The sequence below is a fragment of the Equus caballus genome, chromosome 28 (genome assembly GCF_041296265.1).
Source record: "Equus caballus isolate H_3958 breed thoroughbred chromosome 28, TB-T2T, whole genome shotgun sequence".
Classification (NCBI taxonomy): domain Eukaryota; kingdom Metazoa; phylum Chordata; class Mammalia; order Perissodactyla; family Equidae; genus Equus; species Equus caballus.
Window position 1 is genome coordinate 26,676,847 of NC_091711.1, and position 12,782 is coordinate 26,689,628.

The window sequence follows — 12,782 nt, forward strand, 5'->3', positions numbered from 1 at the left end:
AATTAATAGGATGTCAAAATATAATTGACAGCTTTCTTTCTTCTTAATGGTACATACACCAATGGTATAATTCATAGTGGAGTCTTAGATATGATCAAACAAAGTATATGCTGCCAAAACCAATTCCTAAATAATTTACCCATAACTTTTTTCTAATTCACAATTTTTACTTGTGGTGAGCTAGTTTATCAGATTATCAAGCACATTATAACCATTAGCCAACTAAGAGTAAGGGCCTCATAACTCCCCTATGCTAAAACACATGTTTTACCATCCAGCTCTAGATATCTATTTTGAATCTGTAGGTATTTTGCTTATTTTCTCATTCTAAGGCTCTATTTTAAGTAGCTGAGTATGCAGAACAAGTGAACTCTGCATAAGATATTAATTATGAATAGTTTTTGTTTGCTCAAAGGCTGGAGGGAAGGTACCAAGTACAAATTTGTAAGTGATAGTTTACCAACTCCATTTTAAATACTTATTTAAAAAACAAAACACTATAACAAAAATATAAAAACCACACAAATTAAAACAGCAAAACTTGTAACTACACTCTAATTCACCAATATGCTCTAAAGAAGAGATATACTTGGTAAAATATTTAAAATCTCCTATTCCTTAGGCTTAGTTTGGTCATAACACCAAAAAGACAAATCTATGTTGCTGAATATTTTCTAACTTATCTTCTAGTTGACTAATTCTCTTTTCACCTGTGTCCAATCTGCAGTTAAACCCTGATTAGCTGAGGACAAAAACACACACAATGCTACAGTAAAAATAGCTTTTGTAAAGCAAAATTACTATTTACATTAGATTTAAGATTAATTAATCTATAATATATTGTAATAAAGCAGTACTAAATTACTGATTTCCTAAAATCAAAACCCTGAAGAGTTTGGTTAAAATATTTTATCTAGTTTAATAAAAAACTTTTATTTAGGATTGTTAAGATCTTTACACTACCATTTTCATGAATATTAAGATAGGTTAACAATGTTAATAATGTAATTTATGATGAATGCCTAAGTTTTTAATTTTATATTTAATTCATGCCACTAAAAAAGCTATTTTCACCTTAAAAGTAAATGTGCTATAATGTAAAATAAACCCGAAATAAAAACTCCACAAACATTTTAATAATTTAAAGACTTAACTACATAGTAAACTATTATAAATGCTCAAAGTTCACCATAAATGTTACTCTTCAGAGGGCTCTTTCCTGACCTCTCTCTATTCCATTATTCTACTTAGTTTTTTTACTTATCACATATATTTATACACACACATATATACTCCATATATATATATATACCCATTCAAATATATACATATATGTATGTGTGTGTGTGTATAATGCAAAACAACTTTTATGCTTTTCTAGTTGTCAAAAAGACTTCTAGCTTTTGGTCATAGCTAGATCAAATTTTAAAAGGTAAAAACGCAATAAATGATACTCAGAATGACTGCATATAACTCTCCATATACAAAGGATAGCTGAAAATGTTCAAAATCAGTTCCCAACTATGAGTGCTTAAAAGAACCTGTAATGTGTTATCTTACTTTATCACCTAGGGCTAAACTTGATCTGGGACTGCCTGCCATACAATTAAGAAAAATTTTCTTTTTTTAACCTAAAAGCGTAACTATTCTACTTACTTACAGATAACCTTTCTAGAATGCCAACTGAGTTTTGCTGCAGGAATGCGAAACACATAAACACACAGTTTTTTAAAAAAAGACAACAGCTGTAAAGCTGTAAACAGTCCCAAACTACAACCTCTACTATGAGTATTTACCTGTAAAAATGGTGTCATATTGTGGCCCTTTTGGCACGTCAAGTAAGAAAATCTTTGGATACAAGTTTTCCTTATAACTCAAACTTCTCTAATATTAAAGGACTTATTAGAGTGGTAATTTTCTTATATTTTTGAAACATTCTTAAAGCAACTTCTCATTAATAATTGCCAAACAAGTTGGAAAAAAAGCTAAAGATTGTTTTTAAAATGCCTAAATGACTTTTCTTTAGGTAAAGAAGCAAAATTTACATAGGGCATTCTAAAGTTTAGATCAAAATTAGATTCAAATCTTAGTTTCAATTCAATTCAAAGTTTAGATTCAATTAAGATTGAAATGGCAGACTAGTACTTTTCCATTTAACCCTGCTATTGCCAATCTTTCTGAAATATCAAGTAGAATAACATGACTTCACAATAAAGATATTTTTGTTTATTTCTTTATAACATTTTCTGCAGTGACTATGGCTTTAAATTAAACCTACTGAAAATAAGGTGACGTCATTAAGTGGCTGGTAAGCAAAATTTCTATTATTTTTCCCACAATAATTAAATCATGATAAGCATCTGATGCTCTCTAGGACACTTAAGCTAACCATACTTAATGAGGAATAACATTTAAAAATTAATTTTTTTCACTAGAAACACAAATTTCTTATTTGCATAAAACAGTTATTGGATAAACACTGACAGAGCACTGAAATAAAATTTCAATCATGCTTACAGATTTTTTCCCCAAACATTTAAATATCTTAATCTTTTATGTGTTCAAACCTGAGGCTGATTCTTCTCCTTTGATAGTATGAATAGTCAAACACACAAACTAGGAAAAAAAAAAACCTACCAAGGATTTTCCTCTGATCATAAATACCACATTAGAAAGACAATATCTGACTTGAAATGTCATAGTAGAAAGCTACTGTGGTTGGTTCTTCCACTAAAAACAACCAGTAAACTGGAAAAAACTACCAGAATCAACTATCTCAGAGCTCTGGAACTTGACTGGACACTTACAATAACCAGGGGAGTGCTTGCTGAAGGGAAAGGTTGCTGGTCTTGATAGCAGAAGCACACGAGCAAATGAGTCAAGACTGCCCACTCCTTGGTCCTGTCCCAGTAATGACGACAGTAACCCACATTCCTAGAGCAGCTGGTTGGAGCTAGGGCAGACAGTGGGGAACCTTGACATAAAAAACTGGGGGTTGCACATTTTGGTCTGTCTGATAGAACCTTTGAGAGACTGGCTCAGATGCAGACACTTGCCTTCTTTAGGCCCTTTGGGGCTGGCAGGGGGCTCTTGCACCAGCATCTATTGGAAGATTTAGAGAAAGAGCAATGTTTTTTTCTTGTTGTTTGAGCCAGATATTAAAGAAAATCTTTGTCAGGTTACTAGCTGACTATAAAGATAATGGAATAAAACCTTCAATGACCACACTCAACCAGGAGTATATATTTGCAAAAATAGTTTGGCAAAGTCACAAATGGATGGTAGCAGTCCTCAACAACCAAGACAGACCTGTGGAGTGGGAGAATCCAGTTTTCAGAGTTACTACATTATAATACAATGCCCAGGTTTCAACAAAAAATTACAAAGCACAGAAACAAACAAGAAAGCATAGGCCATTCACAAGAAGGCAAGCATTTGACAGAAATCATTCCTGAATTAGTCCAGAACACGGAATTAGTAGTCAAAGATGTTAAATCAACTTCTTAAATATGCTCAAAGGGTTAAAGGAAACCAAGAGCAAAGAACTAAAGAGAATCAGGAAAACGATGTATGAAAAAAATGAGAATATCAAAAGAGACAGACATTATAGAAGGGAACCAGGGCCAGCCCCATGGCCGAGTGGTTGAGTTCACGTGCTCTGCTTTGGCAGCCCAGGCTTTCACCGATTCAGATCCTGGGTGTGGACATGACACCATTCATCAAGTCATGCTGAGACAGTGTCCCACAGAGCATAACCAGAAGGACCTACAACTATGTACTGGGGGGCTTTGGGGAGAAGAAGAAGAAGAAGAGAAAAAATAAGACTGGCAACAGATGTTAGCTCAGTTCCCAATCTAAAAAAAAAAAAAAGGAACCAAACAGAAATTTCAGAGTTCAAAAGTACAGTAACTAAAATGAAAAATTCACTAGAGCAGTCCAACAGGAGATTTAAGTAGGAAGAAAAAAGGATCAGTGACTTGAAGAACATCAGAACTATACAATCCAAGGAACAGAAAGAAAAAATGAATGGAAAAAAATGAACAGAGCCTTAGGGACCTGTAAGATACCATCAAGTGTACCTACATAGGCACCATAGGAGTCTCAGGAGAGAAGAGAAAAGAAAAATTTGAAGAAATAATGGCTGAAAACTTCCCAAATCTGATGAAAAACATGAACACAAACATCCAAGATTCTCAATGAACTCCAAAAAGCATAAACTCAAAGAGATCCATACTGAAACATATATTCAAAATGCTGAAACTCAAAGACAGAAAAAATCATGAAAGCAAGAGGGGAGCAAGCTGACACATACAAAGGACCCTCAATAAGATTAAAAGCTGATGTCCCATCAGAAACCATGATGTCAAGCAGCACTGGGAGTGGTGTATTTAAAATCTGGTGGGGAAAAAAATCTGTCAACCAAGAATTCTATATCCAGCAAAGCTATCCTTCAAGAATGAAGGAGAAATTAACACATTTCCAGATAAACAAAAGTTGAAGAGGTTCATTACTAGCAGACTTGCTCTGCAAGAATGCCAAAGGGAGAGCTTCAGGCTGAAATGAAAGGATACTAGACAGTAATTCAAAGCCATAAAATGAAATAGAGAACACCAGTAGAGGTAAGTACATATGAAGTTATAAGAGACAGGATTATTGTACTGTTGATTTGTAACTTCTTTTTCCTGCCTTTTCCTGTATGATTTAAAGAGCAAAGGCACAACACAAAAATGATAAATCTATGTTAATGGGCACACAACATATAAAGAGGTAATCTGTAACAATAACAACATAAAGGGAAAGGATGGAGATATATAGGATCACAGTGTTTATATGCTATTGACCTAAGTTGGTATTATTCAAACTAGGTTGTTATAAGTTTAAGATGTTAATGGTGACTTGGGAATTACAATTAAGAAATTAAATTTAAAAATTACAGAAAAGGAAAAAAGGGGGAATCAGAATGGTACACTACAAAAAATCAACTAAGTGCAAAAAGGGCAATAATGGAGGAACTGAGCAACAAGAAACAAGACACAAAGAAAACAACAGCTAAATGGAAGAATTAAGTTCTTATCAGTAATTACTTTAAATGTAAAGTAGCTTAAACTCTTCAACGAAAGGGCAGGGACTGGCAGAATGGATTTTCAAAATATATGGTCCAGGGGCCAGCCCGGTGGCACTGTGGTTAAGTTCACACATTCCACTTTGGTGGCCTGGGGTTCGCCGGTTCAGATCCCAAGTGTGGACATGGCACCACTTGGCAAGCCATGCTGTGGCAGGCATCCCACATATCAAGTAGAGGAAGATGGGCACAGATGTTAGCTCAGGGCCAGTCTTCCCCATCAAAAAGAGGAAGATTGGCAGCAGCTGTTAGCTCAGGGCTAATCTTCCTCAAAAAAAAAAAAAAATATATATATATATATATATGGTCCATCTATATGCTGTCTACAAGACACTTATTTTAGATACAAAGACACAAACAGATTGAAAGTAAAAGGACAGAGAAAGGTATTCAATGCAAACAGTAACCAAAGAGAGCTGGAATAACTATATTTTTGTTAGACGAAAGAGACTAAAATTGTCAAAGAAAGGTTACAGAAGACAAAGGAGGACACTATATATTGATAAAAGATTAAGATATAACAATTATGTATATACGTAACAACAAAGGGTGAAAATATATTAAGTAAAAACTAACAGAACTGAAAGAAGACATAGACAGTTCTACAATAATTGGAGACTTCAATACCTCACTTTCAACACTGGATAGAATAACCAGACAGAAGACCAATAAAGAAAATAGAGGACTTAAACAACACTATACACCTAGTGTATTAGCCTATCAGATATATACAGAATACTCCACCTAACAACAGGAGAACGTACATTCTTCTCAAGCACAAACGGAACACTCTCCATGACAGACACTAGTAAGATCACAAAATAAGTCTTAATAAAGTTAAAAAGATTAAAATACAAAGTATGTTTTCCAATCACAATGGAATGAAACTAGAAATCAATAATGGGAAAAAAAACTAGAAAATTCACAAGTAGGTGGAAATTAAATAGTACACTCAAATAATCAATGGGTAAAAGAAAAAAATCACAAAAGATATCAGAAAATACCCTGAGACAAATGAAAACAAAAATACAACATATCAAAACCTACAGGAGACAACAAAAGTAGTGCTAAAAAGAAATTTATAGCTATAAAAACTACAATAAAAGAAGATCTCAAGAATCAACAGACTAACTGTATGCTTTACTAGCAATACTGTATGCTTTATTAGAAGAAGAGCAAATTAAACCCAAAGATAGCAGAAGGGAGAAAATAATAAAGATTAGAGCGTAAACAAAATAAAGATTAGAAAAAGACAGAGAAAGTCAACAAAAGCAAAATTTGGTTCCTTGAAAAGATCAACAAAATAAATCCTTTAGCTAGATTGACTGAAAAAAAAAGAAGACAAATTACTAAAATTGGAAATCAAAGTGATGACATTACTACCAATTACACAGAAATAAAAAGGATTATAAGAGATTACTATGAACAACTGTCCACCAAAAAATTGGATAACCTAACGAAACGGACAAATTCTCATAAACATACAAACTACCAAAATAGACTCCATAAAATTAGACAATATGAGTTGACATTCAACAAACAAGCAGTTTGAATCAGTAATCAAAACACTTCCAACAAAGAAAAGCCTAGGACCAGATATCTTTACTGGTGAAGTCTACAAAATATTTAAAGAATTAAAAAGAATCCTTCTCAAACTACTCCAAGAAACTGAAAAGAAGTGATCATTTCCTTTGAGGCCAGCATTACTCTGATATCAAAGCCAGACAGAGACACTACAAGAAAACTACAGGCCAATATCCTTTATGAATTTAAATGTAAAAACCCTTAACAAAATACTAACAAACTGATGTAAAAATCCTGAACAAAATACTAACCAAATTGAGCAGCCTACTAAAAAGATTACACTTATGACCAAGGGAGATTTATCCCCAGAAGGCAAAGGAAATTCAACATGAGAAAATAATCAATGTAATAACACCACACTAACAGAATGAAGGAGAAAAACCACATTAACATCTCAATTGATGCAGAAAAAGCATTTAACAAAATTTCATACTCTTTCATGATAAAAACACTCAAAAAACTAGGAATAGAAGGGGGAACTTCCTCAACATGATTAAGGCCATATACAAAAAATCCACAGCTAACATCACATTCAAGGATGAAAGACTAAAATTTTACCCCTAAGATCAAAAACAAGACAACAATGCCTTCCTTCTCCAATTCTGTTCAACATAGAACTGGAAGTTCTAGCTAGACCAATTAGGCAAGAAAAAGAAATAAAAGACATCATAATTGGAAAGGAAGAAGTAAAACTCTCTCTATTCACAGATCTATGACACGATCTTATATGTGGAAAACCCTAAAGAATCCACAAATAAAAACCTTTTTGAGCTATTAAATGAATTCAGTAAAGTTTCAGGATACAAAATTGACACAGAAAAATCAGTTGTAATTCAATAAGCTTGCAGTGAACATACAAAAGAGGAAATTTAAATAGCATAAAAAACAATAAAATACTTACGAACAACTTTAATCAAAGAAGCATAAGACTCGTACTCTGAAAACTACAAAATGTTGCTGAAAGAAATTAAAGAAGATCTAAATAAATGCAAAGACATCGTGCATTCATGTATCGAAAGTCTTAATATGAAGATGACAATACTACCCAAAGTGATCCATAGATTCAGTGTAATCCCTATAGAATCCCAATGATGTTTTTTACAGGAATAGAAAAACACATGCTAAAATTTATACGGAATTCCAAGGGACTCTGAATAGCCAAAACAATCTTGAAATAGACGAATAAAGCTGGAAGACTCACACTTCTTGATTTTAAAACTTACTATAAAGCTACAGTAATCAAAACATTATAGCAATGGTATAAGGATAGACATATAGACCAAGGGAACAGAAATAAAAGCCCAGAAAGAAACCTTCAGATCTATGGTCAAATGACTTTTGACAAGGATGCCAAAACCATTTAACAGGGAAAGAATAGTCTTTACAACAAATGGTGCTGGGAAAACTGGATATAGTCACACGAAAAATGATGAAATTGGACCCTTACATTGCCATATGCAAAAATTAACTCAGAATGGATCAAAAGCCTAAAACTAAGAGCTGAAACTATAAAACTCTCAGAAGAAAACATAGTGGGAATATTCATTAAGTTGGATTTGGCAATGATTTCTTAAATATGACACGAAGAGCACAAGGAGCAAAAAAAATAGACAAATTAGACTTCATTAAAATTAAAAACTCTTGAGTATCTAGGGATACTATCAACAGAGTGAAAAAAATCCAGAGAATGGGAGAAAATATCTGCAAATCATATATCTGATGAGTGTTTAATATCCAAAATATATAAAGAACTCCTGCAATTCAACAACAAAAAGCACTCAATTAAAAAAAACAGGCACAGGACTTGAATAGAAATTGCACCAAAAGATATACAAAGGGCCAATAAGTGTATGAAAAGATGCTTAACATTACTACTCATTAGAGAAATGCAAACCAAAACCACAATGAGATACCACTTCACATCTTCCAGGATGACTATTAGACAAAAAACAAAAACCAGAAAATAACAAGTGTTGGTGAGGATGTGGACAACTGAACACTGGTGCATTGCTGGTGGGAATTTAAAATATGCAGCCACTGTGGAAAATCGTCTGGGGATTCCTCAAAAAGTTAAACATAAAACAACCATATGATCCAGCAATTCCATTCTTAGGGATATACCCCAAAGAATTGAAAACGGACTCAAACAGGTATTTGTACACCAATGTTAACAGCAGCATTAATCATCATAGACAAAAGGCGAAAACAACATAAGTGTCCAACAACAGATAAACAGATAAACAAAATGTTGTGTATGTGTATATACACAACGGAGTACTATTCTGCCATAAAAAGAAATTGAAGTTCTGACACATGTTACAACATGGGTGAACCTTGAAATAATTATACTAAGTGAATAAACACAAAAGAACAAATACTGTATGATTCTACTTATACGAAATGTCTAGAACAGGCAAATTCATAGAGGCAGAAAGAAGAATAGAGGTTACCAGGGGGTAGGAGGGAGGGCACAAATGAGGAGTTATTATCCAACAGGTATAGAATTTTTGTTTGGGATGATGAAAAAGTTCTACAAATAGATAGTGGTGATGGTTACATAACATTCTGAATGTATTTAATGTCACTAAATTGTACACTTAGAAATGTTTAAAATTGTACATATGTTTTGTGTATTTTACCGCAACAAAAATTTTTTTAACTATTGTGTCTGCACACATCAGTTTTTCATCAAGCCTAAAAACATGGCCAATACCTCATTTTAGTAGAATTTTATTAAAAGAACTGGCTAAATAATGTCAATGTAAATAGTCAACCTATGCCAATTATTTTGAACACAACAGCCTATTAGGACTCCTGCTTATGGTTAGGATGTAGAAACTCAAAAGACTATAGTTGCTTCCACCTCAACAATAAGAACAAGCCAGACAGACTATAAAATCATAGTTTTTTAAACTCAGAGAGCTGAGATGCAAAGAAACATAAATGAGCTAAATTCCTAGAGGGAATAAGCCCTTTCCAAGAAAAAGAACATGGCTGGGGTCATGGAGAAAAGAGCAGTGAACCTGCTATAGAAGGGAAAAACTAGCTCAACTTTAAAAAAACTTTTAAGGGGCTCGCAAGATTGATTAAAATCCTGAGCAGCCTCATTTACAAAGCAAATTTGCACTTTCTCAAAAGAATTCTTTCCAAGTATTGGAGCTGCATCAGAGGAGTGGGGAGGGAGGGCTGCAAAATACTGGTGACAGGGTAGCAGTGCTAAGAGAAAACTCTGTCACTCACAGGACCTTCACCAAGTGCAAGGCCATGCCCACTGAAGGAAGGCATCAAGGTATTAAGTGAATGCTTTCCCCAGAGGCGAGGAAAGCCAGGGGTGGAGCTAAAGAGAAAAGAAAACGTCCTAGCTGCTCAAAATCCCAGGAGCTGGGCTGTGAAACAGAGATCTCTTACAGTTTTACTAACTGTTCGCTGGGCTATAAAGCATGAAGAGATTTCTTGAGTCTCACAGGTGCTCAGATCCCAAGCTCTAATGAAGGGAAAGTCCTGATTCTGCACTCAAAACTTTTGATACCAGTGGTGAACTAAATAATGACTAAATCTGTAACAGAGTCCAGACCCAAATTAGGCGCTTATTATATTTCAGCTTTTCCCCCTCAACTAGGTCATGGAGATGTATTTATGGAAATAAATGTAGCCATACATCATTCTTTTAAATGGCTGTACCACGCAGCAGAAATGTTTTATGCTACCTGTTTCATCACACAGAGTATTTAAAAAGACATGTATTCAAAAGGGAGATTTAAGAAAATTAATACATTTCACTGTTTCATCAAAAACTTTCTTAAGTGAAACTGTTTCTGTTTCCTTCCCTGTAAATGCAGGTAGGGGAAGAATGCCACTGCTATGATTTGAAATAAGGAGACAGAAGTTTTACACACCACTGCATATGTATCATCAGAATGATGTCAATACAGTAAAAAAAAAAAAAAAAAAGGCAAATAATATTTTGGTATTATGAAAATTAAGTTTTGACCTTGCAGGCTCCCTGAAAGGGTTTCAGGATCACAGATCACACTGTAAGATCTGCTGGGTTAGTTTCCCAATTTAATTCCAATTAACCTATCTTAGCAAACTGAACATTAATAAGTCAATAAGGTTAATGGTCAGCTATTAATAATAGTATTAATCATAAAATCAACATTACCAATTGCCAAGCACAGGAAGAACAGCAAGTTTGGGGGGAAAAATGAATTCAGGATTAAACCTACTGGGATAAATTTAAATAAATCTGGAACTCAGAAAAAAGGTCAGTTTAAAGTGTAGATTTCAGAGTTATATTTATAAAACTAATTGAAGACAGGAAGAATATGTGTAAAAAGACGGAAAGATGTCTACAATTAATAAGTGGATAAAGGAGAAGTCATCAAAGCAGTTCCAAAAAGAATGGAGAGAGACACAAATTGTGACCAACAATGGGATGTGAGAGAGAATCTGAGCCAACCAATTCATTTTATGATTAAGAAAACAGAGCTGGAAAAGGTTCAAAAAAGTGAAGTAATCTGGCCAAGTCTCTAGAAGAGAGTCAGGTTGTAAAATTCCACGTTAGGGATCCCAATTTAGTTTTCCTTCCATAGTACCACATTTCCAGAGAGTTAGGAAGCAACTCTTTCTTCTTCTAGCTAAAGAAGAATTAAAGTGTAGCATAATGGACAGAATAAAGGAGAAAATAACACATCCATCTCTACTTCTTCCAAACGCTGCTTCTCTTCCAGTCTTCATTATCCCAAAAGGTAACTCATCATCTGCTCTGGTCATCTTCTCTTTTTTCACACCCACAGTCAATGCATCACCAAAACCTGTAGGCTCCTCCTTCAAAATATATTCAGAGTCTGACCACTTCTTACCACCTGAACTGCTAAAAAACCTGACCCAAGCCCCACCATCTCTTTGCCTAGAATATTTAGAACTTCCTAACTGGTCTTCCTGCTCCCACCCCACCATCATTCCCCTCCCTGCCCCACTGCCCATAATAGTGTATTTTCTATATAGCAGCCAGAGCAAACATACTAAATCACAAATAACATCATCTTTCTTCTTCAAAATCCTCCGATTGGCATTTTACCCAATAGTTAAACCCAAAGTGCTTAAATGGCTTACTAGGCCCTACATGACCTGTCTGCCACTCTCCTTTTTAACCTCATCTGCTACCATCTGTCCCCACCCAAGCTACTCTATCAGCGCAGCACAGCCTCTTTGCTGATCCTGCCTTCGCACTAGTTCTTCCTCTGCCTAGAAGGCAGTTCTCCCAGATATGTTTATGGCTTACTTCCTTCTGGGTTCTACTCAAACATCACTTCCCTGGTCACCCTGTTTAAAATAGTGACAATTCTAAATCCACGTTTACACTCTATTCCCCTTACCTGTTTTAATTTTCTCCACAGCCTTACTGCTTGACATTCTAAATATTGGTTTATTGCTGATTCCCTCTACTATAATTTAATCTCTTTGAGAGCAGGGACTTAATGTTTTGTTCATTGTTGAATTTAGTACAACCCAGCATTTAGAACAAAACTTGGCACCCAATAGGAGCTCATAAATACCTGATAAAATGAAAACAAATAATAGAGATTAGTCATCTTTTATAACCTAAGATGTTTCTTCATATCTAAAGTCAATCTATTAACTGGCAAAGTTTTAGATCTTTCTGACCACTCTGCTTGGGTTTTCCCTTTTATGTTAAAAAGTTTTATTCATTCCTTCAACAAACATTCACACAGAGGCTCTACCATGTCCAGGCAATACAGGAGTCACTGAAGGCAGAAAGACACATAAGATATGAACTCCACCCACAAGAAACTTAGTTTGGGGAGATGTTATATCATTTCCAGAATGATGAAGTTGTAGTAATGCAAGTTGAGTGTAATCCAGGTTAATACAATAAATACTTTTATAATAGAAAAGCCAAACAATTCATTCAACAAAGAGAATAGTCAAATTGCACTTTTCGTGAATGCGACAATTTATGCAAAATTTGATTGGCTGACTATATTAAGGCTGTAACGATCAAGACATTTAGTTCACTACACTGGAAGCCCTACAGGTACATGAAATGACATCC

At 34.5% G+C, this 12,782-nt stretch overlaps 1 protein-coding gene across 12 annotated transcripts in view; it reads right to left on the minus strand.

The window, feature by feature from the left end:
• Positions 1-12,782, minus strand: part of CDK17 (cyclin dependent kinase 17) — a 108,755-nt gene that overhangs the window by 58,947 nt on the left and 37,026 nt on the right. The window contains exons 1-2 of one of the 12 annotated variants that reach the window (XM_070254520.1): positions 5,750-5,859; positions 2,808-3,102 (exon numbers count right to left, since the gene is read on the minus strand). The exons of 10 other annotated variants lie outside the window; for them this stretch is intronic. The gene's annotated coding sequence lies outside the window, so the exon portion shown is untranslated. Of the gene's footprint in view, positions 1-2,807; positions 3,103-5,749; positions 5,860-12,782 lie in introns of those variants that run through there. One more of the 12 variants, XM_070254521.1, reaches the window with a different exon arrangement.